The 27,784-nt window shown below is 36.5% G+C and overlaps 1 long non-coding RNA gene across 1 annotated transcript; it reads left to right on the forward strand.

Moving 5' to 3' along the window:
• Nucleotides 1–7,525: 7,525 nt before the first annotated feature.
• Nucleotides 7,526–26,736, forward strand: LOC148112606 (uncharacterized). The gene is made up of 5 exons (XR_015729253.1): nt 7,526–7,570; nt 17,940–18,007; nt 22,011–22,054; nt 22,742–22,871; nt 26,659–26,736. It is a non-coding gene; the product is annotated as an uncharacterized LOC148112606 (long non-coding RNA).
• Nucleotides 26,737–27,784: the final 1,048 nt, after the last annotated feature.

Raw genomic sequence — 27,784 nt, forward strand, 5'->3', positions numbered from 1 at the left:
CACAATTGAGCCCAAAATTTCTGTTGCTAAGCAAAGATGTTTAACTGAGTTTTTCCCCATTTTACAACCTTTTTTTGTACTATTAAGCAAATCTCTATAGTAGTTAAGTGAATCATGAGGTTGTTAAACAAATCTGGCTTCCCTCATTGATTTGTTTGTCGAAAGCTGGCTGGGAAGGTTACAAACGGTGATCACATGACCTGTGATACATGCCAGTTGCCAAGCGCCTGGATTTTGATCACATGACCATGGGAATGATGCAAAACTGTAAGTCTGAAAACTGGTCAGAAGTCACTTTTTTCAGTGCCGTTGTAACTTTGAACAGTCACTAAATGAATTGTTATGAGTTGAGGACTACCTGTATTTTTTTTTAAAAAATCAGCAATTGCCAACCAGTTAAGGACATAGCAGCCTAGCAGATGGCTCTGGTTGAAAAGAACAGTTTTGAATCAAAGGTAGAAAACATGAATGCCGGGGCATTTGCAATGGGCTGAAATTGGGAAGATTACGCCATCTATTCCCACCCTTAGGAATTGGTAAGTGGCCTGACCTGGTATTAGGCAGATCTGTCCTATAAGTCTCCAAATCTAATGAGCATTCAAACTTTAAATATGATCTGTCTCCATTTTCCTTCTTTTTGGTCAAGGAGTCAAATTATGATCGACACATAATGCGAAGCAAGGTTGCAAAATATGTGTCTATCCAGAAATTAAAGAAATTCCATTGCCATGATGCCTTACAATAGTTTTATTGGCTGATGCTATATTATGCATAGTATGTAGCTACATTTCTTTTTTCACCCTAATTATATGTGTGTGGAGAAGAGACTTACTACAAACCCCTTGCACAAGACAGAAAGCTTACATTCCCTTCTTAGTAAAGTAAAACTCGGGTAATTGAAATCAAGTCTGCTAAAATTCAATTACTACTAAAATCCTTAGTTCCAGGATGTTATGGTGAGGACTAGTTTAGGCAAGGTCTGAAAGCAAAGAGCCTGAGATCAGATTATTCTGTTGCAAGAACAATGTAGTGATGTTATCTGCTTTGACTAGACCAAAATACGACATTCCTGCAAAAGCAGGATAAAGAGGTGCAAGATATGAACCATGTTTTTGCTATAAATGTACAATACAGTTGCTGAAATAGCGGTTCTAATGGCTTTCTGTTTCTTGCCAGAAAGAACTAGTTTATCAAAAGCTGGATTGTTCATCCCTGCCTTACAAAGGCTTGTATATCTAGTAGGGGGTCTGAAAAAAACCGATAAACATTCTAACATTCTCAATTTGCATAGGTGGCTGTGGTAAGAATGGTACACTATTTTTCCCCCTTCCCATTCAGTCCTGTCTGATTTTTGGAACTTGCCTGGACAAATCCCTGTGTTTTTCTTGACAAAGTTTTTCAGAATTTGTTTTCCTATTGCCTGCTTTCTCGGACTAAGGGAGAGTGATAGCAGCATGCTATTTCATATGTTTCATATACAGCTTTATAAAAATCTTTGGATCAAGATTTGCTTTGTTTAACATAAAACGAATTAACTACAAACTGCTCCAAATAAAAAGAATTAAAATAAATAAGGAAAATGGTTCAGCTTGTTGTTCTGAATGATTATTAGATTCATTGATTCAGTTTCTAACATTGATTTTATTGAATGAAAGCTTTGGGCATCCCTAGTTTTTTTTTTTTTTTAGTTTTTACAAAATGTGCACACCGCCCAGGTAGTTTACAGCCATAAATATAAAAATATCCAAATATCAAATTCTGTGATAAAATTAATAATATTCTGTAACTTTGAAATATATAGCTTGAATATCAGCCATCAACCCAAGCCAACACCTAGTCATAATGCCACCAGATAAAGCTGTTCAGCTTTGCAAGAAAACTCAAAAATAAGAAATTTTTGCTAGTAGAGTAATGAATGCTGAAAGCCTACATTAAGTATCTTTCCCATGTACCTTATACCTAGTATATTTAAGATGAAGTTACTCACTTTTCCCTTTTTTATATTTCTAAGATTTTATTAATTAGTAAATTGTTTATTTATTATTTATGCATTACTTTATTATTATGCATTTAGTTTAATTAATTAATAAATTACTGTATTATAAGAAGCACTTCCCCCAAAAAAGTGGGTGGAAATGTCTGTGCATCTTCTATAGTGAATGTTACCAAAGCCCCACTCACCTGCTGGCCCCCAATCTTTTGGCCTCTGCCTCCCAGCAATTTACCTCCTTGCAGCAAACAGCAAACAGCCTGGTCAGCTTCAGCACAGCCTGATTTAGCACAAGCAGCTGTTTGGCGGTTGGATTGGCCTCCTGGAATACCACCTATCAGCTGTTCCAGGCTACAGGGATCACCACCGCCTGTCACCGACATTGCCACCCATCGCTGCTGCCGCCTATCACTCCCTCCGCACAGCCTATTTTTGGCCTCCACGTGCCCCACTTTTGGCCTCTGTGTGCCCCATTTTTGGCCCATTCCAGGTGGCAGAGATAGGCGGTGGTGGCAGCAATCCCTGCTGCCTGGAATGGGCCAAAAAGGATGCACAGAGACTAAAAATGGGATGCACGGAGGCCGAAAATGGAGCATGGAGAGGCGGTGATAGGTGACAGTAGTTATGGGTGGTGATGGTGGCGATGGGCGGTGGCAATCCCCACAGCCCGGAACAGCTGATGGGCAGTATTCTGGGAGGATGATCCAACCGCCAATCAGCTGCTTGTGGTAAATTAGGCTGTGCTGAAGCTGACCAGGCTGTGTGCTGCAAAGAGGTAAATTGCTGGGAGGCAGAGGCAGATTTTTTTCCCCTTGTTTTCCTCCCCAAAAGTTAGGTGCGTCTTATACTTCGGAGCATCTTATAGTCTGAAAAATATGGTAGCTAGATTCTGTTAATGTGGTCTTACAAGAAAGTAAAATTAACTCATTTTCTGTTTACAAGTCTGAAAGTACAAATCTGCCATCCATTTGCTTTACAGCCCAGGAAGCTAGGGAGGGTTACCGACCTTTCCAAGCCACTTGCTCTTCCCATTACCCAGTTGCAGGCTACATCCCCTCTTGTCTGATTGTCTCTTTGGCAGTGTCACCTTGCCCTGTCTCCCAAGGTCTTTCCCACATACCATTACAGTAGGTGCCAATTATTATTATTACTTCACACTTTGGACAAAAGAGTGTAATAATTGCAACTACAAGCTTTCAAACAGCAGTGATTAAGTTTTTAATATTTAGGTCACACTTTAATTGGTTTAAATAGTTGCTGTCATGTTCAATATGTAGTATTTTTAATGTGCATAATTTGAGAATAGAAGTGTTCTTCATAATTTAAATGTCTGTTATTGAGTTCAAAGAATTAAGACATCATGCTAGGAAAATTGTTGCCCCCAAAACTAAAAGTTCAGAAGAATGTAGAAAAGTAATGAATTCTACAAAACAAAAACTTAATAGTGAACATTAAGACAAAACATTTGCTTAATTATTTTGAAGAGGCTGTTTTTCCCTAGGAAGAATTCATAGTATATATGCTTAAATATATACAATATTTTCCATAGTCAACTTTTTTTTAAATTTAAAATGTTAATTATATATTCTTTCTTTCTCTGTGTGATACTTCATTCATACTCATTAACAGTGGTTGAGTAACTTTAGGAATTTCTGGAAGAAATGAACGTACTTCACAAATAATCATTTCTGTCTGAAATTAATTTAAAAAATCATTTTATTTTAATAAAAATAAAATAGAAAGTGTAATTAAGAAAAAAAGGGTAGGGAGAAACAAAAAAAGTATATAAAAATAGAATTACAAAGTGTGTAAAATTAGAGAAAAAAAATGAAGGCCATAATAGCATAAAATTAATACTGCCTTTAATATTATGTATTATCAAAAGTTTGATAGATAGATCTATGGAAAATTCATAAAGATTACCTAAGAATGCTTTAAGGATAAAAGAATTGGAAGATGCATTTAGTAAAAATCAAATGGAAAAGTACTAAAATCAACATGAATGGTTAAAAATTCAGTGAAAATTATTAAAAACTTGATATTCCTGGAAATGATCAATTGCATAGCTTTGGGGTCACATATCTTATAACCAATTATAGCTAAGCTACACAGCTTAATAAAGTTTTACATAAAGGAATAATTGAATAAACCAGCTGTGGTGGCCCCAATAGTTATTGGCATTGGGTGCTACACCAAAAATACTTATATGGCACCTAGAAAATCTGTTAAGTGTTGAAATGTCTATCTGTCAATTACAAAGGGTCACAATGCTTGGATCTGCACATATACCACACCAAAACATTACAACATCCTAGATTTTGGGGAAGAACTCAGTAAGTATGAAGACCAATATTAGTTCACTGATCATTTATGTGTATACATTATGATAATAATGGGAAAAGATAGCAAAAATAGTAACTACAGTAGTAATGGGTGCTCTTCTACTATATCATCAGCATGAGTCAATTGCAAAAGGCAGCTTTACTTGATGCAGCTTACATCCTGTAATGATACCTTTAATATCACCAAACAACATCTCTCTAGGTCCTTGGAAAAGACTGGTGGATAGGTGGATAAACATGCCAAATCTTCTCTAAACATCTGGCTGACTATAAGTTAATAATGTTATATCCTGATACCAAACCACACTGTTAATCCCAATCTGAATTATAAAATGTTCTTTGAATGTTATTCAAAGTGTTATTGAATGCACTGTTATTTACAATACCATCAACATATAATTTTAATTTATATTCTTGATTTACCTATTTGATTCCTGAAATCATGCTCTTTTATGTTGTATCTTCCTTGCCAATGGTTCAGTGCCAATAAAAATAAAGAAGAAAGAAGACAACCTTGTATTTCTCCCTGTGTCTAATTTGATACATCCTGTCTGGCTGAATGTAATGCTGCCAGAGTATAGGGAGCCATATATGACAAATGACTGCAGGAGAGGATGATGAAATGAGGAACTGGCAGGGCTGCACATTTGGGAGGGCTGATCATTGCACTTGTGAAGATGATGTCATCATGAATAATAGACCCTAGATTTAATCTGAGTATTTAAAATATTTTTATATCTGTAGGAAGTTAGCACCCACCCCTTTCCTGGAAGAGTGAAATATTTTAGGAACTATGAAAAAGGCAGAATATTATATTTCCCTGGATGAGAAATGGATAACCATATTTTGAAGCAGCTCCCATCTTCCTGCCCCCACCCTTTGTCAATGGGCCATTAAGGCCTGGGCCAGTCTCTTCTACATAACAAAGATCTACCTCCTTCAGGCAGAGCCATAGTAGGAATTGCCAAAGATCCAACAAAGATAGGATTAGTCCTCTATACAAATGCAGCAAAAACTCACCACATGTGACCTGGGAAGCACATGTGACCATCAGCCAGCAAGGTTGGCTAAGACCCCCACCCCGTGGGAGTCTGACAACCAATCAGGATACTCTTTCGGGGCCCCAGGAAATGCAGAGCCAGAGAGAGCATAAAAACCCGAGGATTTACTGTATCTGCCCCTTTTCTGTTCAGGAACTCAAGCCATGTGATCCTGTCCACCATTAAACCAAGCAGTCTCCATGTCTCCAGTGTCTTTTTCCCCACTTGGAGCAGAACCTAGAAGGATATTTCTTCCAACATATCTTAATAGTCTTTACAGAAAAGAATAATTAAAAAAAAAAAACCCAAGGAAAGAATTACATGAAAAACTACAAAAACCATAAGAAATGAACAAGGAATAAGGAAATAAATTATTTACTTATCTTAAATTAGCACATTACCAATTACAGAGATGATAGGCAAATATGCTAGTTGCTCACAACTATTGTGTTTGTGATTATGTCTGCTGAGACAGAGCTTGAGTCATGTTACACTGCCCGTTGTTACACCCATGATATCTGGCACTCAGAAATCCAGTTAAAACTTTTAAAGAACTGTAATACAAATAAAATAAATAAACAATACTTTGAATTGTATCTGGAAATTGATCATTGACCACTGATCACATCATATCAATGTTAATGGATTAAAAAATCCTTGCCCACCAATAAACTTAATCTCCAAATAAATAAAACCAAAGTCACATTTTGAAACACCTGGAATGGGTTTCTTTTATTTGGTCACAAATAATGAACTTCTAAATCTATAAGTGTTTTTTGTTTTCTATTTTAATACAATTCTTTTATTTGATTTACTGGTAAAATATTTTGCATGAAATCTGACCTTATAAATACAATTTTATATGGTGTGGATGAAGAAATAGCAGAGAATAATTAAAGCAATAACGGAATAATAGAGTTGGAAGGCACCTTGAAGATCTTCTAGTCCAACTCCCTGCACAAGCAGGAGACCTTCTTGTCACTGATGCACACAAGCAGATTGAACCCCTAAGATAGGTTGGCATGCAGTTTAATTTGCTCCATTTCATTTCCACTGTCATTTCTCAGCTATTATAGTGCTGTGCCTCTTTGATGGGGAAAACAGAAGGAGCTTCACTGACTAAATCTTTATCTTTATCTTTTATTAGATTTATATACTGCCCTTCTCCTTTCGGACTCAGGGCGGGTAACAGCCAAAATAAAAACATTTGTACACAAAAGTTAAAATAATTTTAAAAATAATTAAATGAAATTTGGCCCATAATATAAAACATTTCAATTAAAATCAGTATCAAACTTTAAAACCAACATAAAATCAGGCCAGCCCAGCTAACTGAAAAAAGTAAGTTTTAAGGGCCCGACAAAAAGTCCAGAGGTCTGGGATCACTCGTATCTCTGGAGGTAGATCGTTCCAGAGGGTAGGTGCCACCACAGAGAAGGCTCTCCCCCTGGGGGTCGCCAGCCGACATTGTCTGGCTGATGGCACCTTGAGGAGGCCCTCTCTGTGGGAGCGAACCGGCCGGTAGGAGGCAATTGGTGGCAGAAGGCAAGTTATATGTGGAAGACAGAGACTCAAACAGCAGGAGAATACAGTAATACATTTAAAAGACTTTTTCCTTTTCTCAAACAGAAAACAATGCAGTGTATATATTGCAAGCGGATTAAATGGGGACAGGCTGGATAATTTTGGTTTAAAATCTGTTGGCCTTTCCAGTCAATGGGCTGGATTCAAAGTTTGTCAAAGTTGCGCCACTAAAATCAGTGAGATCTGTTAGATTCAGTCCTGTTGATTTCAAGGAGACAAATGGATTTTAAGGTCTATCTTAAACATGGTGAAATTTGTTTCCAACCCATGACTTTAGGAAGCAAACAGCAGATAGTTAAGCTGCTCAAAAGTGTTGAAGCCCTTAGTGGTGCTTCTATAACAAAAGCAATCCACGTCCAAAGAACTATGGCTTCAGTGCAAAAAATGACAAGCAGGCAGGTTTAATGATTGGTTTGGTAGCTTCCTAGAGACATTTGTGTGGCATAGGTGTAGGTCACAAAGGTGGAGGAGCAGGTACCTTTTGATAGGAGGATAAGGGAGATGGGTCATCTCCTTGGGAATACTAATGGCTTTATAACTTCATCCCTGCATTCTCAAGTGTCAGTTACTGTCAGTTATCAGTTTTCAGAGTGAAGTTGCTTCCCAAGAGGCAGGTTGGTTTTCAGTGGGTGCCCCTGGACTCTGAGGAACCTCCCTCATTTTCTAGCCAACTCTCAGAGGGGTAGGTGAGGATGAGAGTTTGGGTTAGGTTTAGGGTGAGGGTGAGGGTAAGGATGAGGGTGAGGATGAAAGGGTAAGAGTAAGGGACAGGCTGAGAGGGAAGGTGAGGTTGATAGGGTCAGGATCAGGGGGAGGGGGATTGGGAGGATAATGGGTATGGTAAATGGGAGGAAGAAAATGTAAAAAGGGGAGGGCCAGGGAAGGAGGAAAAGAAGATGGTGAAGGGGAGGGGAACAAAAAGTTGGAGTAGAATGGATAGAAGAGGGGAGGGGAGAGGGGAAGGAAGGGGAACAGGACAGGGAGGGAAGGGAGGAGAGGAGAGGAGGATGAAGGATTGGAGAGGGGAGGGGGCAGGACAGGCAGAGAAGGAAGGGTAGACACAAATAGGAGGGGGAATTCCAATGCATTTATGACTTCATCTAGTCATACTTACCAGAAGTAAGTGAGAGGAAGTGTGAGAGAGGTGAGGGAAATGAAGAGGAGAGGGGCAGAGGCAGGATGGTGAGAGGAAAAGGTAGGAGGAATAGGAAGGTGACAAAGAGATTGAGTAGGATATGGAGGATAAGGCAGGGTGAGGAAGGCAGAGAAGAACTGAGGGAGACAAGGGCAATGGGGATGTGGAGGTAGACAGGGAGGGGCAATGGAAGGGGATGAGAATGAGCATTGGTATAGGAAGGGGAATTTGGATGGGAGAGGTAGAATTGGAGGGCCAAGGGAACAGGATTTCATCTCCTCCCTTTTCCCTTCTCCCTTCTACTCCTCCCCCACCCTGTCCTCATCCCTCCCCATTCTATTCTACTTCTAGGATAGAATCAGACTTACAATAGAATTAGAATTAGAAAAGAATTAAAATCAGAATAGAATAAAATTAGAATAGAGAGCATTAGAATGGAATATAACCGAATTTAGGATAGGATAGGATAGGATAGGATAGGATAGGATAGGATAGGATAGGATAGGATAGGATAGGATAGGATAGGATAGGATAGGATTACATTTAGAACAGAATACTAGAATTAGAACACAAGGAATTGAATTAGAGCAAGAATAGAATAGAATAGAATAGAATAGAATAGAATAGAATAGAATGGAATGGAATGGAATGGAATGGAATAGAATAGAATAGAATAGAATAGAATAGAATAGAATAGAATAGAATAGAATAGAATAGAATAGAATAGAATAGAATAGAATAGAATAGCAATAGCAATAGCAATAGCAATAGCACTTATATACCACTTTACAGTGCTTTACAGCCTCCTCTAAGCATTTTAAAAAGTCAGAATATTGCCCCCAACAATTTGGGTCCACATTTTACCCACCTCAGAATGATGGAAGGCTGAGTCAACTTTGAGTCTGGTGACATTTGAACTGCCAAATTGCAGGCAGCCATCAGTAAGCAGAAGTAGCCTGGAGTACTGCACTCTAATCACTGCACCACCATGGGTCTTCTACTGAAGAGAAGAGAAGAGAAGAGAAGAGAAGAGAAGAGAAGAGAAGAGAAGAGAAGAGAAGAGAAGAGAAGAGAAGAGAAGAGAAGAGAAGAGAAGAGGACATGGCATGTAGAGCCTTCTCTGTGGGCATCCACACTGTTGCCCCAGCCCAGCTCCAATCACATTTCTCCATCGCATTTCACTCAATCAATTCCAACTTCTTGTGAAAGAAAAAGATCTCATGAAGTTGGAATTGATTGAGTGAACTTTTTCACCCACGCGTGTCACAATGTGTGTGTGTAAATAACAGCCCGGGATAGCTTCAGCTACAAGCAACAGCAGCTGTTGTTTTTGCTGAGAATTTCTAAGCTATACAGCATTCTTTAATAAATACTGACAACAACGAACCATAATATACAGGATTAAAGGAAGGAAAGTGAAATCAGAGGAGGAAGGAAGGAAGGAAGGAAGAGTGAAATCAGAGGAGGAGGTAGAAAAAAAAAGGAAGGAAGGAAAAAGGAGGAAGGAAGGAATAAGGATGTCATGGCCCTCCAGAGGCTACTGCACTACACTCCCATCATTTATTTATTTATAATTATTAATTTAAATAAATTTAAATTAATTTAATAAATAAATCATTAATTTATTTATAATATCATTCCTGAGTTGTGCTGTTAAAGAAATCCAGTGCCACCAGGGAGAAGTCAAGTTGTGAAAGAGTGATTGAAATTCCTCCCAAAACCTCATTATTGAGATTAAATTGCCATGTTGGCACTTTGTAATAAATAAGTGGGTTTTGGGTTGCAGTTTGGGCACTCGGTCCCTAAAAGGTTCGCCATCACTGCCATATATCATTAAACTTTATGTACCACTAATAAACCCCACACCCAGAAAAAACAAATTACCAATAACAATAAGGAAGCTACAATCCAGAAAAAAATCTCTTTGGCAAAAAAACAAAACTAACTACGTAGCTAACTTTAAAAGTCGCTACAAAAGCTTATGCCAACAAATAAAGACTATTCAAGATCTGGCAGGATATTAAGAGAACTCACTATACTAGAATACCAAAATGGTGGTCCCCGATGGAAGCATTGATATACCCGAATACTCTCGAAATAGGAAAGATGATGCGGTATCAAGACTTATTGAATCAGGAAGGCGAACTCATCTCAAGACAGCAACTCCAAAACTCTGGCATAAATATCGATTGGTGGCCCTATACTCAAATACACTCAAGACACACAGCAGACAAAAAGCAATATGGAATCTCGAATAATTTGAACAAATTGGACAAGATTTTACAAGGGCCAGAACAAAAGATGATAACCAAAATATATAACTATCTTCTTAGATATAAATTATTGGAAGAAACAGTAAAAGAAAACATGATAAGGTGGGCCAGGGACATAGGGCACAACATTCAATTGGCAAACTGGGAGAAATTGTGGAAACAGAACATCAAAATGACAAGAGCCACATCCTATACAGAAAATCTCATAAAAATGTTTTACAGATGGCACTTAGCACCAGCCAGATTAGCCAAAATATACCTGAACGCCTCCCCACACTGTTGGAAGTGCAAAACAAAAAAGGGGACGTACTACCATGCCTGATGGAAATGTACAAAGGCCCAACAATATTGGAAGGACATAAAGGAAATTATTGAAGAAATAATAAAAAATTAAAGCCAATCTTTTAAACAAGTTCTTCAGTTCAGTCTTTGTAAACAGCAACAACACATATCCAATATTTCCCAGTCGTACTACAAACAGTTACAACAATTACGATGAGGTAATATCAATTTTACAGAAGACAACATTGAAAAGGCACTATGCAGTCTATAACAATCTCTATCTATTGGACCTGATGGACTATGTGCGTACTTCTTAAAAAAGCTTTCCACTACAATAACAGAACCTCTAAGCATAATTTTTGAATAATCTTTAAGTACCAGCTCCCTGCCAAACCAATGGTCACAAGCCACGGTCATCCCTATTTTCAAAAAGGGAGACCCCAGCCTAGTTGAAAATTACAGACCAATCTCTTTATGTTGCATCACCTGCAAAGTCATGGAATCAATCATTAACCAATCTATTACCCTCCACCTAGAGACAAACAACCTACTTGCCAACAAACAATTTGGTTTCAGAAAAAAATTATCCTGTAATCTACAACTACTATACTACAAAAACATATGGACTACACATCTCGATCAAGGCAAAGCAATAGACGCAATTTACATAGATTTCTATAAAGCCTTTGATTCAGTGGTACACAACAAACTACTTCTAAAACTAAAGTCCTATGGCATTTCTGGACTCCTACATAAATGGATTTACATAAATTCCTGTCAAACAGACAAGTGGTCAAAATAGGAAGCACTCTATCAAATCCTGTACCTGTTAGCAGTGGTTTTCCCCAAGGCAGCATTTTTAGGTCCAACACTCTTCATACTTTACATAAATGACCTTTGCGAACATATTAAAAACAACTGCATTCTCTTGGCTGATGATGTAAAACTATTCAACACCACTGGCAACTTCAAAAAGACCTTGACTATGTGTTAGATTGGTCTAACAAGTGGCAACTTCAAATATCAACTAACAAATGCTCTGTCTTGCACATTGGCAAAAAAAATCGGAACACAAAATACAAATTAGATGGATATGACCTTGTAGACGACCCTCACTCTGTCAAGGACCTTGGAATACTCATTTCTAAAGATCTAAGTGCCAGAGCCCAATGTAACAACATTGCCAAAAAGGCATTAAGAGCTGCTAACGTAATCATACGTAGCTTCTTCTACTGTACTACTAATTAGAGCACACAAAACATTTGCTAGACCAATTCTTGAATACAGCTCATCTGTCTGGAACCCGCACTGCATATTGGACATTAAAACAATTGAGAGTGTCCAGAGATATTTCACGAAAAGAGTCCTCCATTCCTCTACCCTCTATCCCACCAGACTTAAAATTTTGGGCTTAGACAACTTAGAACTATGCCGACTTTGGTCTGACCTAAGCATAGTACATAAAATTATCTGCCACAATGTCCTACCTGTCAATGACTACTTCAGCTTCAACCACAACAATGCATGAGCAAACAAGAGATACAAACTCAAGGTAAACTGCTCCAAACTCAATTGCAGAAAATATGACTTCAGTAACAAGAGTGGTCAATGCCTGGAATGCACTATCTCACTCTGTAGTTTCTTCCCTAAACCCCCAAAACTTTAACCTTAGACTGTCTACTGTTGACCTCACCCCATTCCTAAGAAATCTGTAAGGGGCCTGCATAAGTGCACCTGCGTTCCTACTGTCCCTGTCCTAATGTCCCTTTTTACTCGTATCAGTTTCATGTATTCAAATTATGTTTATACTTTTATCTGTTATTTTATATATGCTTGACAAAATAAAATAAAATAATAAATTAAAATAAAATAAATAAATAAATAAATATACCATTTCAGATAATGATTGTTTAATCTCTTCTTAAAAACCTTCAGCAATGGAGCACCCATAATTTCTGAAGGCGAGCTTAATTGTTCTCACTGTTCTCACTATGAGGAAATTTCTCCTTAATTCTGTTAGATCTTTGATAAGTTTGATAAGTCTCCATTTGTAAATTCTGCCCACAGGTACTTTGGAGAACAAATTGTCCCTATCTTTGTCTCTCAAAGTTAAGTTGAGAAAGAAAAGTTGTGGTGGAACTCCATTAAATCCCTTTTCCTAGCTTTCCACTCATCAATAGCCCTCTACCTTATTCTTGGAGATTCCTTTTTTAACCTCTTAATTCCTATCATATAGTGCATTTATAGAAGTTTACTGGTTGCCACAGTAGCATTTTTAAGACCTCTTAGGATGCGGGATGGGGGAGAGAATGGGATCAGGAATGCATTTTCAAAAACCTCTTCTTTGGACTTACCAATAGTGATCATACAATGACCTTTCTATTACAACCTCTGTATAAACACATACGTTGGAAATATATGCTGTAAGCCTTCCCTTTAAACACTATGGAAAAACATTATTGATATGTCATTCATAAAGGTGAAATATGTCCTTTGTGTAATATTTAAAAGACACTCAAGTTTTTTCAACTGCTACCCCAACTTTCTCATCAAAGCTTATTTGTTGCTTGTTCTATTTTCCTTTCTTTCTAAAACTTTCCTTGCTTCTCCAGCATTATTCTGGATTACTTTAATCTGAAATTCTTTCATCTCAAGTTTTATTAAAGTCTTTCTTCTTCCAGGGAGACGGAATTAAATGCAAAAATCCTAAGAAATTTTTTATCAACTTTGGGATAGGATGTGCTAATATTCCCTGGTGGAAAATTCTCTATTGACATTTCAATGTGTACAGTGTAATTTAAGTACCAAGCAGTTTTTGACTGCTTGGTAAAATAGAGCAATATGAAAGATAAACCCAACCTTAGCTTTAACCATAGTTCTTTAACGGAGAATATTCTTCAACAGAGATTGGGAATGATGCTCGTCTCTTTAGGTAACACTGACAGGCTTCAAGTTAGGAATCTAGATTTTTGTATGGGTCTTTTTCCCCCATGGGGAAATAGTGCTGTGAAACTATTGTGTGCACAAAAATGCAAAGATTTTGAAATATCCACAAGGATGATGAAGATGTTAGAATTAGCAGAGATGGCAAATTTAACTTGTTTGCTTGGGAAAAAATGCTCAATTATTACATTTGTTAGTGACTGGAAACTGCTTATGGACATTTTGCAGAAAAAAGGAAAAAATAAACTTGTAATTTTTGGATGAAAGCAGCATACCATATTTTTCGGAGTATAAGATGTTCTGGACTATAAGATGCACCTACCTTTTTTGGTGAGGAAAACAAGAAAAAGAAATCTGCCTCTGCCTCCCAGCAATTTTGCCTCATTGCAGCAAACAGCCTGTTTTACTTTCATTTCGTTTTCAGCATAGCGTGAGGAGCACAAGAAAAAAAAAATCTGCTCCCAGAAATTTACCTCCTTGCAGGAAGCAGCAGAGGCCCACCCATCAATAGGCAATGGCAATCCCTGCTGCCTGAAACAGCTGAGAGTCAGGAGGCCGATCCAATGGACAATTAATTTGTGCTAATTAGGCTGTGCTGAAATTGAAATGGGCTGTTTCTTCTTGTTGCTTGCTGCAAGGAGGTAAATTGCTGGGAGGCAGAGGCCGAAGGGTGGGGGCCGGTGGGTGGGGCTACATTCGGTATATAAGACGCACCTAAATTTCCACCCCCTTTTAGGGGGGAAAAGGTGTGTCTTATACTCCAAAAAATATGGTATTTAACTTCTGTTTGCTTATGTTGCTTTTAAAGACAGATAACTTATTTTTAATTAGTTTATTTCCCCCCCCCCTTACTTTATTCTCACAACCTTTTGCTTTGTTGAGTCTAACTTTGAATCCATGACAAATGTTTGCTGTAGTATCTAAATGGATTAAGATACACTTGAAATTGTAGGATGGGAAAATAATTAGATCACTATGTTTCTCTCTCCTTCAATCCCAGGTATACTATATTCTCTACTAGTTCAAATTTGAACTATTTTTTAATGCACTTCAAAGGACAAAAGGACATGGAAAAAAAAGTGTAGTAAAACGGGGTTTACATAACTCTTCATTTAGCAAAGGCTTTGCAAACTTTTACTAATGTATTTTGGTCAGACAGATTATAGCTTTTTAAACCCCTTTGTATGTTTTGTTTCTGCAAGCTTTTTAAACCCCTTTGTATGTTCTGTTTCTACTAAAATAGCATAAAATGAAACTAGTAGATGGAACAAGTTGAACAGTAGATTATGTGCATATGTGGTGGATTTTATTTTTAATATTTGAGAGAGAGAACACAGATTCTGCAGTCAGTTATGTTTGTGTGTGTGTATATATATGTATATTGTGTGTGTGTGCGTGTATACTTTTGTATGTACATATACACTTTTATTTGAATATATATTCAAATAAAAGTATATATATATATATACATACATATACCTTATATAAAGTATATAACATATATATATATATAATAAAAGTGCCAAAAAAGGTACAAAAAGCCTATATTTAAAGATCAAACAAGAAAAAAAGTTACTTAGAGTTATAGCATAAATGTTTGGGGTGTATCTCCAAAGCTGTAGAATGATTTAAAGCCCAATTTTTTTTGTATGTATGTGTATGAAGGAGTAACTCTTCATGTGTAAAGCACAAGTAATGTATGTTTTACAGCAAAAGGAGAAAAAGTTCCCATGGCCAGGATATGTTTCATTCCCAGTTAAGATCTGAAGGCTCTATTTCAATATTTTCAAAGTCTTATACTTCACTGGCCAAATTGAGTGATGATTCTGGGTTTTTTTCTCTCTTCTAACTTTAATTCTGATCATGACTCAGATTATATGCTTCAGGATTTCAAAACGCATCAAACCCACCCACCCCCCTGGTTCTTCAAGGATTGTCAACTGCTGCAGAAATGCTCCTCTGGAAGCATTGTAAGACATGTCGCTTATGTTGGTTGAAAATTCTACCAATATACCTGTTCCATGAGTGCAGATTTATTGCCAATGGGAGAAGAGACTTGTTTTGCCTTGAAGGCATCTTTGATTGATAAAATCCAAAGCTTGCTTGTTTCCCATCACACACTTGATTCACCCACTCCCCAAAAAGACTTGCTGAGATTATTTTTCAAGAAAAGACTAGAATGGGAGGAGAGAAAAATTTACTCTTACCCCCCTTTTTTTCCCATGAGACCTATAGGAAATTCCTTCATTTCAGACAGGGGCATCAAGGCACGGCAAGGAAAGCAAGGGATATAATTTTCATGTAACCCATACAATTGTCATCACTTGTATCATGAAATTGATGCAAATAACATTATGCTAAATTCTGATTTGATACTGATCTAATTCCAAGAGGTTAATTCAGTTCAGCTGGAATAAGCCAAATCTAATTTGAAAGTTCAGTCTTCATAAAATGTAGGTTCTTTGAACAGATTCAAAGGCACTTAATTTATTGTTCCAAACTGATTTGGTAAGATGATTCCATTCAAAGGGATAAATAGACTGAACCATCTTTGAATAAAAAATTTGCATACCGTGTTTCCCCGAAAATAAGACAGGGTCTTATTTTCTTTTGACCCCTGAAATAAGGGCTTGGCTTTATTAGCGGGGGGTCCGGCAGAGAAAGGCTCCCTCTGTGCGCCATCAAGCCCCTCCCCTCCTGCAGGGGAGAACGCAACCAGCCCAAAGGCGCCAAGCTGTGCATGAACCTGTTCCCTCCCCTGCTTGCATGCCTCCCAGGCCTCATCATGTTGATGTGGGCAAAGCCGGTGAGCACTCAGCTGGAAGCTGCTGGAAGTGGAGAAGAGACCGGTCGGGCCAGCCACCTGCTGCCACGTCTTCCAGGAGCTGGGCCAGAGAGGCGGTGAAGGGTGAAGTGAGCTGCAGCCCCGCATGGGGAGACCGTGCCACTGCCATCGCCATCTGAGCACTGAGGATGGCTTTCTCTTCAGCTTCCAAATCCCGGCTGGAAGCCGCTGGAAGCGGAGAAGAAGCCGGTCAGGCCAGCTGCCTTCTGTTGAGTCTTCCGGGAGCCGGGGCAGCCACATGGAGTTGAAACCATAGAGCGGGAAGCGGACTCCCAGAGCGGCCGCTACCGAAAGACTCTGCTGATTTCCCCTGCTTAAAATAACATGTGAGCTATTCCACATTCTATTAAAACATTTTATTATGGATATCCTTCTCCAAGTTTAGTTAGTCCACTTAGTTGTTTTATTTATTTATTTAATTTATTTATATCCCACCTTTATTATTTTCCTCAATATAAAATATGAAAATTTTAAAAAAATAGAAAAAAAAGACATTTCTTGGTTCCTTTTTCAAGCATCAAGTAACATAATGTAATCTTTCCAGCATTATGAAGAATGGAACCTTCGTTATTATATATAAAACATCTATTTGTGTGGAACATTTTTGTTAAAATATCATTAGAGCTCATAATGCATTTACATTATCACAGACAGGAAAATATTCATGTTTCCAGATTTTAATGGTTTTTCCCCCTCTAACATAAAGAGTTTTGAATGTGCTTTTGCCTTATACATATTTTTAAAAAGTATAAATCTCTCAAAGATAACCTTTTTAATGCAAATTTTCCTGACATTCTTTTTAATGTAAATTTTTATAATGCTGCCTCTTCAAAGATATATTTACCCGGTATCAGCTTTTTCTATATAATTATCCTTTTTTATATGCAATTTTCAAAAATATATGAACCTTTTTGGGATGCTATCTTAAAAGCTTCTTTTCAAGATACAAGGATGCTATAAGATTTCATTCAAAGCTGTATCTTTGCCATAATGAAGAAACAAATTTTCATCATGGCAGAGCTCATAAACATGCTTCCACAGAGATCTGTGGCTATTTTCTTTTTGATTTTTATATTGGCCATGGGCCTAAATAGCATTACTTTGCTATTTCTTCCCCATCCTTCTCCTGATTTATATGAAATTTACTATTTAGGAAGCTATTATTTTAAGCAATAATACATTTGATCTATAAATTCAGTAAAGCATGTTCCAGTTTTCAGAAGTGCTTGACTTTGATTTTCTCAATATTGTATTTATAAAATTTATATTTTCATCCTGTAATGTAGACATCAACTGCAATAGATGACTGAGGAACTCTCATATATTGTCAGTTTTTAACCTAGACTTCTTAATTTAATGTCTTCCTTTGTTTTAATGAAACCTGTAGCCTGGAGATGTTATTGAAATTAATGCATATATTCAGTATAAAATACCATATTTTAGATGCATATAGTTTTTGCTATATTCTGCCTAAGGCATATTATTTTCTTATTTGTCTCACACAGATAATGGAATTTCAAGGCCAATGCACACATTATACCTACAATATGGATGATTCACCACCTGGTGACAGGTACTTTAAATGGTTGATATGATAATAGGAATTGTTGCATTGATTGACAGAATTGACAGCCTATCGAGAAAAAAAAAATGAAGTCCCCAGTGCTAAAGATACAAAAATTGAAACTGTACTTTAAATTTCTTTCTGAGTAGATTTTATTCTGTCACTGATTTGAAATTTAATAACATGTTGCCCTTGAAATGATAATACTTTAGTGTAATGTTGTAAAACATGATATGTTTTTTATTTCAATACATATTTCAATACAATTATATCTTTATAATATGATCAAAACTATTACATTTATTATTTAAAAAAGACTAAAGAATTGCAAGTACAAAGAGGGAAGTAAAATTTTGTCACTAACAATTGCCATTAGGGATACCAGTATTACAAATACAAGATTATTTATTTTTCCACCCAAAATTGACTATAACATAAAAAAGAATGTGTACCACTTCAATTCACTTTAAAATATTAATTTTGTGATTATAAACCTTTAATTTTTCTCTGTAAAAAATAATACAATTAAGAAAAAGCATGCATTTTATTTAGGAATGATATTTTTCTTCATGACAGTTACAGCCTATCTCTCCAAGAGTGAATAGATAGATGTAGATGTTAGATAGATGGATAGATAGATGGACGGACGGACAGATGGATGGATGGATAAAGATTAAAATGCCAAAACAGCATGTTAACTGTTTTCCTAACAGTATGTTAAGCTAAACAGTATGTTAGGCTGTTGGTAATAATTTCTGAAAATGGTTTCTACGTTTTGTTTCCTATAAAACAAGAAGAAGATCCCTCAAAATTAAACTGAAATTATTTTGCTGAAGGTCATAATCAATACATTTGGAGATCAATATTTTCAAACTGTTTGTTTATTCAAACATTGAGTGTTGCAGATCTATGACATAACATTGTACTTCAAATTAAACACTTTCATATCAACTGACCTTTCTAGCAATTATATACATTCTTTATGATATGCTCTATAGAAGCACATTTAAGAAAAGTCTTAATAAATCTTAGGTGTCTCAATTCAGAAAATCCAAATTGTTCCATCTCGATGTTTCAAACTGAAAAATCGAAACAAGACTAATTTAGCTTCATTAGTCACTAAGGCCCACCAATAAGTGTCTCTGCAGCACAAAAGCAGAAACCTTTTTTTACTGGATTGAAGTGAGGTATTATTTGGCATTTTGCTAGGAAGTGTCATTTCAAATGAAACATTATAATTCAAAGTATCTCTTGAAAGCTCTACACTGCCCAAGGATAAATTCACCATAAAATCTGAATAAATGTTGAACAATAAAACTAGATTTGTCTCTATATTTAACTTACATTCATACAAAAGCATACTTTATAGCAGTCAGCTATTTCTCAGCTATTTTTGCTCCTACTATATATTACCTTTTATGATCCATCAGTTTATCCCCAGTGTTTCACGTAGACTCACTTATTACAAAGTTTGACAAAAACTGCATTGACAACAATATGTTGTCCAGCTAAGCAAGTAATCCCCCTGCCTTTTGTTTCTCTACATTATATATTGGTATATTTAAATTTAAAATATGACATACAAAGGAGTATCCTTTTAATGTTTGATTCTATTTTCAAAATAAGCATTTTCATTTTTTTCAATATCTGTAATTAAAGTTTATTAATGATTACGAAATGCATTATACTAGATGTGAAAATAAAATAATACAGTCTGAATTGAATATTTTCATTTACTGTCATATTTCAGTCACTGCCACTTATCTAAGATTACGCAAATTAGGCAGGCAAAAGCAGGGTGGATCAGGTTTAGCCGAAGAATGATGTAAGACAATTCAGCCAATATATTTCTTTATCTGCATATACCATATAGACAGATTCATGCCATACTAAACTTATTCTATTCTTAACTCAATGGGTGCACTTTAGAAGATTCTAGGGAGTGGCTATCCTAAAGCTCTTCCTGTTTTCACGATCCGACATTGCGCTGTGCTGTTGGTTCTCTCTCTCTCTGTCCTCCTTGGAATAGGCTCACTCCTTCCTGGGAAATCTGCATTATTGTAATCCACCCATCACCTGCCCTTCATAGACACATGCCACTATATGGTAGAGGACAGGAAAGAAAGAGAGAGATGAGGCATAGGCAATACATTATCTGTATTTCTGTGTAGTACATGAAAGGATAAAGAGCTTCCCAGTGTCTTCCCAGTGTCTGGGAATATTGTTTCCAGTGTCCCCACTGGAAACAATATTTTAGATAATTAGTAAGTCTCAAATGGAATAGGCCAGTGATGGCTAACCTTTTCCGGATCGAGTGCCCAAAGCATGTGTGCGTGAATGCACACACATATGCCCAAGCCCCCAAAATGCAATGTGCACATGGCCCCCTGCATGTGCCCTGCCCCATGCATAAGTGCATGCCCCACATGCACCCCATGCATGCGCATGTCCCCTGCATGTGCCCCGCCCCCGCACATGCTCAGCAGAGACCCAAAGACCAACTGGCCGGAGGGAGGCACGCACGCATGCGCAGCAGAGCTGAACTGGGGTGATGGCTCGTGTGTCATAGGTTCACCATCACGAGAATAGGCTATGGTTGTTTCAGCTTTAACTTTTTATGTATATAATGGCCCCAGAATATAGAAAGTACGACACTAAGTAATCCATCCTCTATTCCAGGCCAGTGGCTCATGGGCCGGATACAGACCGCAAAGGCCACGCCTACCCCAGCTCTGCAAAGGCAAAAACATCCCAATACATCGTGATATAGCCCGTGATGCAATCATTTGACACCCCTGCTCTATTCTGTATACTAAAAGAATAATATGGTGGATGGGCTTCATATATCCAACAAGAGGCTACATTTTTTTTTCTTTACATTGCAATAGGTCAGGAATGTATATTCCACTATTAATTGGCAATCTTTTTGTCCTCATGTCTTCCATTTGGAAGAAATTGCCTTAAAATCAAATATTGTCTGGCTTAGGGGGTATTTCTTCCTGAATAGTTTTTCACTTGGCGCAGTGCTTTCCTAATAAGTGCTATCCTTAACCTCACAAGTTCCATTCTCTGACATTAAACAGTTGCTTAGTGTGAGGGAAGACGGTAAGGGAGGGGATTTCTAGTAGGGAGGGGATACATTACAGAGGAATATGAGGCAACTCAATCTGCATGTTACATGTGTTAGAGAAAGAAAGTGAAGATAACCCCTCCCTAGTAGTTTGCACAAGATTATACAGATAACTAGAGCGACATGGTAGCTCAGTGGCTAAGACTCTGAGCTTGTTGATCTAAAGATTGGCAGTTCAGTGGTTCGAAACTCTAGTGCTGCGTAACGGGGTGAGCTCCCGTTACTTCTCCCAGCTTCTGCCAACCTAGCAGTTCGAAAGCACATAAAAAATGTAAGTAGAAAAATAGGGACCACCTTTGGTGAGAAGGTAGCATCGTTCCATGCACCTTTGGCATTTTTTCATGCCGACCACATGACCATGGAGACGTCTTCGGACAGCACTGGCTCTTTGGCTTTGAAACAGAGATGAGCACCACCCCCTAGAGTCAGGAATGACTAGCACATATGTGTGAGGGGAACCTTTACCTTTACCTTTATACAGATAGCTATTTAATATAGTAGATTCTTCAATCTGGCAAGAGTTTGTCTATTGGTTATACAAGATTATGATTATGATCTCAGCTTTATACAATAACCAAAAAAATTTTTTGGTTTTGGGCCTGACAATTAGTACCTTAATACCTTTCCACATGCTTGATCTGCTGCCTGAAATTGAAATGATAATCAATTACACACTGAAGGTTTTTGCCTCCTAACCAGCTCTTAATGCATTGGAAAAGGAGACTTTCTGCTGCCAGAAAAAGGTAATTTTACAGATTTTCACTGTAATTTTTCACATAATTTCCAAGTAACTTAACAGTTAATAAATTAACTGTACCAATCTTCCTTTTCTAACCTCCCTTCCAATTCTAACCCTTTCCATGTTCTTTTTTTCTTCTTCAGATATCTGGTAACTCTATTATTGGAGTTTATTGGCACTGGAACAGGTAAACCTGTTCCCATTTTTGAAGCCTTTGAGATCATAAAAAGTGCATCAGAACTGTAGTGATATCATAGGAGCCAGTATGGAGGATATTCCCACACACACAGAAACATTACATTCATAAAAATATAAACAATTTAAGGGAGTAAATTAACAGGTAGCTCACTAATCTCCAGATATCATTGGCATTGGTCATTCAAAGACTATATTGAACAACCTGAAAGGTTAATGGAATAAGGCATGATAATGGACTCTTTGTATTATTATCAAGCCTTCTTTTTGTAAGATGTGGCTATGCAATTAAATGTGTTTTCTCAAAGGACTGAAACAAATGGGGATTAATAGCCTTTAATTGTTTGAAACTGTGATAAATACTTAATGCAAACAGACAGATTTGTAGGAACATATGGCATCAACAAATGATTTCAATGTGTTGGGGGAATGGGAGTTGATTTAGAATACTATTTTTATCACTGTCTCTGTAATTACATTCCAGGATATTACCAAATGTGGAATGTTCACTTTTTGAAGTCAAATCCCAGCCATGAAAATCGTTTTTAGATGTTTAAAGGCAACAAAATCTATTTTCTTTTAGTTTCCATGAATGATTTCTTGGGGACTTTTTTTTTTACATTTCTTTCATTTGTTTATATCTTTATATCTTGTTTCTATTTCTTTCTCTCTATATTAGACAGTGAAAAACATCTGGAACTTCTTTCATTCTTGTTCAACAAATGCCTTTACAACGCTAAGCAAAATAACTGGGTTTTGCCTGTAACAGCTTCTTTATTTGAAATGAACTCCCAACTGCCAGCCATAAGGTAATAAATTGACATGAGGTTTCTTTATTTTCTGACTTATTGAAGTAGTAAAGCTTTAATTGTATGATTTTCCTTAGCAATTGAGGCCTACCTTTCTTAAATTACCACTCCCTAAGTGAAAATAATCCTGTGTAGGGGATTGAAGTAGGATTAATTTCTTTGTGAGTCAACAGTCATATTACAAGGACATATGACTCACATCTCTCTATGATTTGGTGTACCTCTGTGGCCAGGCTCCCAACATTTGCTCATTACATTTTTTATATGAAAGGAGAGGACTTACCTACCCTTCCCTGGGTTTCCATGATAGATCGAGACCTCCAGTTTTATAAGGTTTCTAACCTGTTATATGGTCCACATCCATCTCTGTAGTCCCAGATTGCCTTTGGGAGTTTAGGGCAGATGTCTTCAAACTTGGCAGCTTTAAGACTTGTGGACTTCAACTCCCAGAATTCTCCAGCCAGCATATTCATATTTATTCCATTTAATAGTTCTACATGGTAAATATTTATAGAAAATTACAATAAATGCTTCTGTTATTTTCACCAGCCAGCTTACTGAACTTACAAATGATGTGATCATCTAAAGGCTTTTTTTTTGTTTTTGGGTGGGGAGGTCGTGAATAGATAAAAATGGACAGTGTGATGAAAAAATAAAGAGATGATTAGTCCCAGGAAGACAACAAAGACAAATTTAGACAAGATAATGTAGAACAAGGACAAGTCAATGGTAGCAAAACCTTATGTCTTAATTGACTTTGAATTATGGAATCAAAAGAGCTAATATCAGAAATGCACCTTTGACCCAATATGAATTGAAATGATTTTTCTAACTATATTATATAGTTATAAAATATAAAATTATATCTTTTCTAACTATATAATTAATACATTAATTATTAATTATATATAATAATAATTCATGTAATAAATTAATTATATTTCTAACTATGTTTGTGATCAGACATAATTTAAAAACTACAAAATAAAACTAGATTTCTGTTGGGAATTCAACAGAAAAGATGGGAGTATTGAAAGTGCTATAATGGGGCTCTGTCATATGCATATTCAGTGAATATTTACACACATACACACACACACACACACACACACACACACACACACACACACAAATCTTATAAGTACTGATTGATTTTGGTCCAATATTTCTGATTTGTGTTGTTGCTAGCTTGACTTCATTCAAGTCTTAAAATGAAAAGAATAAGCTATTTTCATTAAATGTACCTAAAATATAGGATTCATTCTTGTTTCCAGCCCAATTGCCTTTCCGTTTCAACAGTGCATTTTCTTGTTGTATAATTTAAGAGCAATAAATCTTTCCTATAAATAACTTGCTGAGAAACTGAAGGAAGTGCAAGGCATTTTCTATCTCATAATCCAGTTCAATTACTGTTCATTCAAACATTATCTTAGATACAATCTATCTATCATAATTACACATCCAAACAAAAATAGCCCTACAAATAGGCGGTTATTCACCTTATGATCGCTCCATCACATGATATGCACCCAGGCATATTGGGATCAATTCTATGATTATAGTTATTTGCTCTCTTTTCAAAGCTTTGAATCACGATTGATGTTTCTGTGGCCAAATTGTGCTGCCTATTCATAGCTATAAGTGTAATTATAGATTAAGAAATATATAAAAGCCCAATTCATTCCTTCAAAGCCTCCAAGCCAAGAAAGAAGTAATAGGGAAGTATCAAAGAGCAATCCTATTGAGGTGAGAACTATTAAGTAATTGAATGAATCGGAACCAAAAAAGAAGGTGTGTGTGTGTGTCAATGTAAGATTTCAACGTACTTGGATTATTTCCAAGATATTTAGAACTGTCCATGTGTGCATGTGCATGCATACATATCTGTGTGTATAAGGCTATTTTCCCTGAACAATGTTCCACTCCAATGAGGACTGTTTAGGTTCACTGGATCCTGCATAAATTGAAGAAGAAATGGAAAACTGAATATGTGATCTGATTCTCCTGCCATCCTGGGGATTGTGAATACAATAAGCTTGTGTCATATTACCATTTGAAGGGAACACATGTCTATTCTTTCTGCTGTACCGGTGTTTCATTTCCAAGAAAAAAATAAATGGAGAGATTTCACCATATACAACAGCTCCCATGGTAGGAGTGGAAGTTCAGAATGGAGAAGCAACAGATTTCTGGAAGGGCTACTGTGGGATCTCTACAATCCTGTTTTCTTTTTTCTTTTTGAAAAAAGAATGAACTGTGGGTGAATCAACACATCATTTTAATGTTGCTTAATTGCCTTTGTCATCTTGCATAACAGCTAATAATTAGTTATCTTTTATATCAATGGCTACATCGCTGCTACTAATGGAAGAAAGTGGTAACATGTTTTTGAAGATGTATTTATTATAACTGAAAATGACAAGGCATTTCTGCATCTATCTTCCATGTTTTACAATGGAAGTTCATGCTCCGAAATGTACAAATAGCAGGTTTTGTCTAATGTGAAAAAGGCTAATTTGTTAATGATTGCAAAAATATTCATTTAAATCACAGGTAGTTCTTGATTTACAACCACTAATGAGCCCAAAATTTATGTTGCTAAGTGACACATTTGTTAAGTGAGTTTTGCGCAATTTTACAACTTTTCTTGCCACAATTATTAAGTGAATCATTGCAGCAGTTGAGGTAGTAACCTGGTTGTTAAGTGATTCTGGCTTTGCTTGTCACAAGGTTGCAAAAGCTGATCACATGACCTGGGACACTGCAACTGTCATAAATATGAACCATATGATGTCTGAATTTTGATCACATGGCCATGGGAATGCTGCAATAGTCATAAGGATGAAAAACAGTCATAACTCACTTTTTTTTTAATGCCATTGTAACTTGAACGGACACTAAACAAACTGTTGTAAATCAATGACTACCTGTATAACCCCCTAAATCTGTCTCTCCTCTTGACTGTTGTTGTTGTTAGTTGCGAAGTCTTATTCGACCCATCGTGACCCCATGGACGACGTTGCTCCAGGCCTTCCTGTCTTCCTCTACCATCCTCTGGAGTCCATTTAAGCTCATGCCTACTGCTTCAGTGACTCCATTCAGCCACCTCATTCTCTGTTGTCCCTTCTTCTTTGCCCTCAATCGTTCCCAGCATTAGGCTCTTCTTCAGTGAGTCCTTCCTTCTCATTAGGTGGCCAAAGTATTTGAGTTTCATTTGCAGGATCTGGCCTTCTAAAGAGCAGTCAGGGTTGATCTCCTCTAAGACTGACCGGTTTGATCACCTTGTAGTCCAAGGGACTTGCAGGAGTCTTCTCCAGCACCATAGTTCAAAGGCCTCTTGACTTTACCTTCTCCCAAAGCCAAATGCAGAAGAAAAGGTCTATTGTATTTTTCTAGTTGTACTAAGCACGTTTATTTGAAATAAGTTCCTAGTTTTCTAAGTGGTGTGAAAGTCTTTTTCAGTCTGTGCTGAGTGTTTTCATATGTTAATTACGAGAGTGAAAAGTGCTCATAATTCAGCGGTTATGATTTTTGGTCTACGAGGTGGTTTTGAAAACTGGCTGGATCCTTAAATAAATGTTTCTATTGTAGATTTAAAAAATCAGAATGCCACCTGATGTCACAATTGAAATAGGATTAGAAAAGCCACATTAAGCACATCAAGTAAGCTGTGTACCTCTGTATCTGAAATCTCAGGAACAGAGTAATTATTTAAGTAATCTGTTACTGGTATAAAAGTCAGTTTGACCATAGAAGTTTTAATCTGATATGCTGTTTTCTATTTTAGATAACATCTTTCTGGTCATGAAAAGTATATTGAAATATGATTTAGACAAATAATGAATAAAAACAGGATACAAAAACCCTTTTGCATTATCTTTCAATTCTTTTTCAGCAGATGCCATAGGAAGCATCAGTATTTTCTTCTGAAGGAACATGTTGCCTTTGTGTTTTTAAGTGTACTGAGAAACCCAGGATGAGCTATGCAAATAATTGATTCTATTTGAAATCAATAATGTAACTGATTTAATTTGAATTTCAAAATTGTTTTAGAAAAACCCAGTTAGGTGCCTCCAAATTACTTAAATCAATTTGGAGGTACCTGATTTAATGAAAAAAATAATTCAGCTTGATTTTGGAAGTTAACTCAATAAGGAGATTCTAATTGTTTTTGACTCAGATCTTGGAATCAAGATTTTACAGACCTAGTTCTTACTTCATTGAATGAAATGAAGTAGTTAAAAATAAAAGCAAGCAAAGAAGCAAAACAAGGCAGTTGTTCATTTGCTTTGTAATTTGGGTGAAAAACTGTAACTTACAATAATTCTTGCATCTGACATACTGTACATAAGACAATAATGAGGTAGGATGTATAAAATGTATTAGCCAAAAATATATTTATTAATTACAAGTATCATAAAATAAGATATATAGTTCAAATGATTATATTACATACATATTACAAACCATTTTTGTTGACTTATTTCAACATTTTTAGCAATAGACTGCTCAATACTTATATTCTAAAGAATAAGAGAATATAGTATAATCACTGTAAGGCATCTTTTGTTCTTAGTTTTTGCATGTTTTCTTTTAATCTTATTCTGGTCTTAAATAGTGTCCTTAAAATAACGGACAGAATAAGAGAAAAAGGGTAAAAATAAATCATTCCCTTTGGTGGACATTTATTATAATTAAGGTGATATAGTTGGTGATAATTTTCTTAATTTCCTGTAAAATTGAGCAGTACTCATTTATCACATAAAAATTTGGAGGGTGGAACTAGAAGGGGAAAATTGATTACTACCTATCACCTCCTATGGTGGTGTCACATTTTATTTATTATTGTCTTTAGTTATATTGAATTACAATGACGACACAATTTCCAGAGATTCCTAAGTGTGGTGACAGAA

Source organism: Pantherophis guttatus, chromosome 8 (genome assembly GCF_059756535.1).
Source record: "Pantherophis guttatus breed Tessera chromosome 8, ASM5975653v1, whole genome shotgun sequence".
In the NCBI taxonomy this organism is placed as follows: domain Eukaryota; kingdom Metazoa; phylum Chordata; class Lepidosauria; order Squamata; family Colubridae; genus Pantherophis; species Pantherophis guttatus.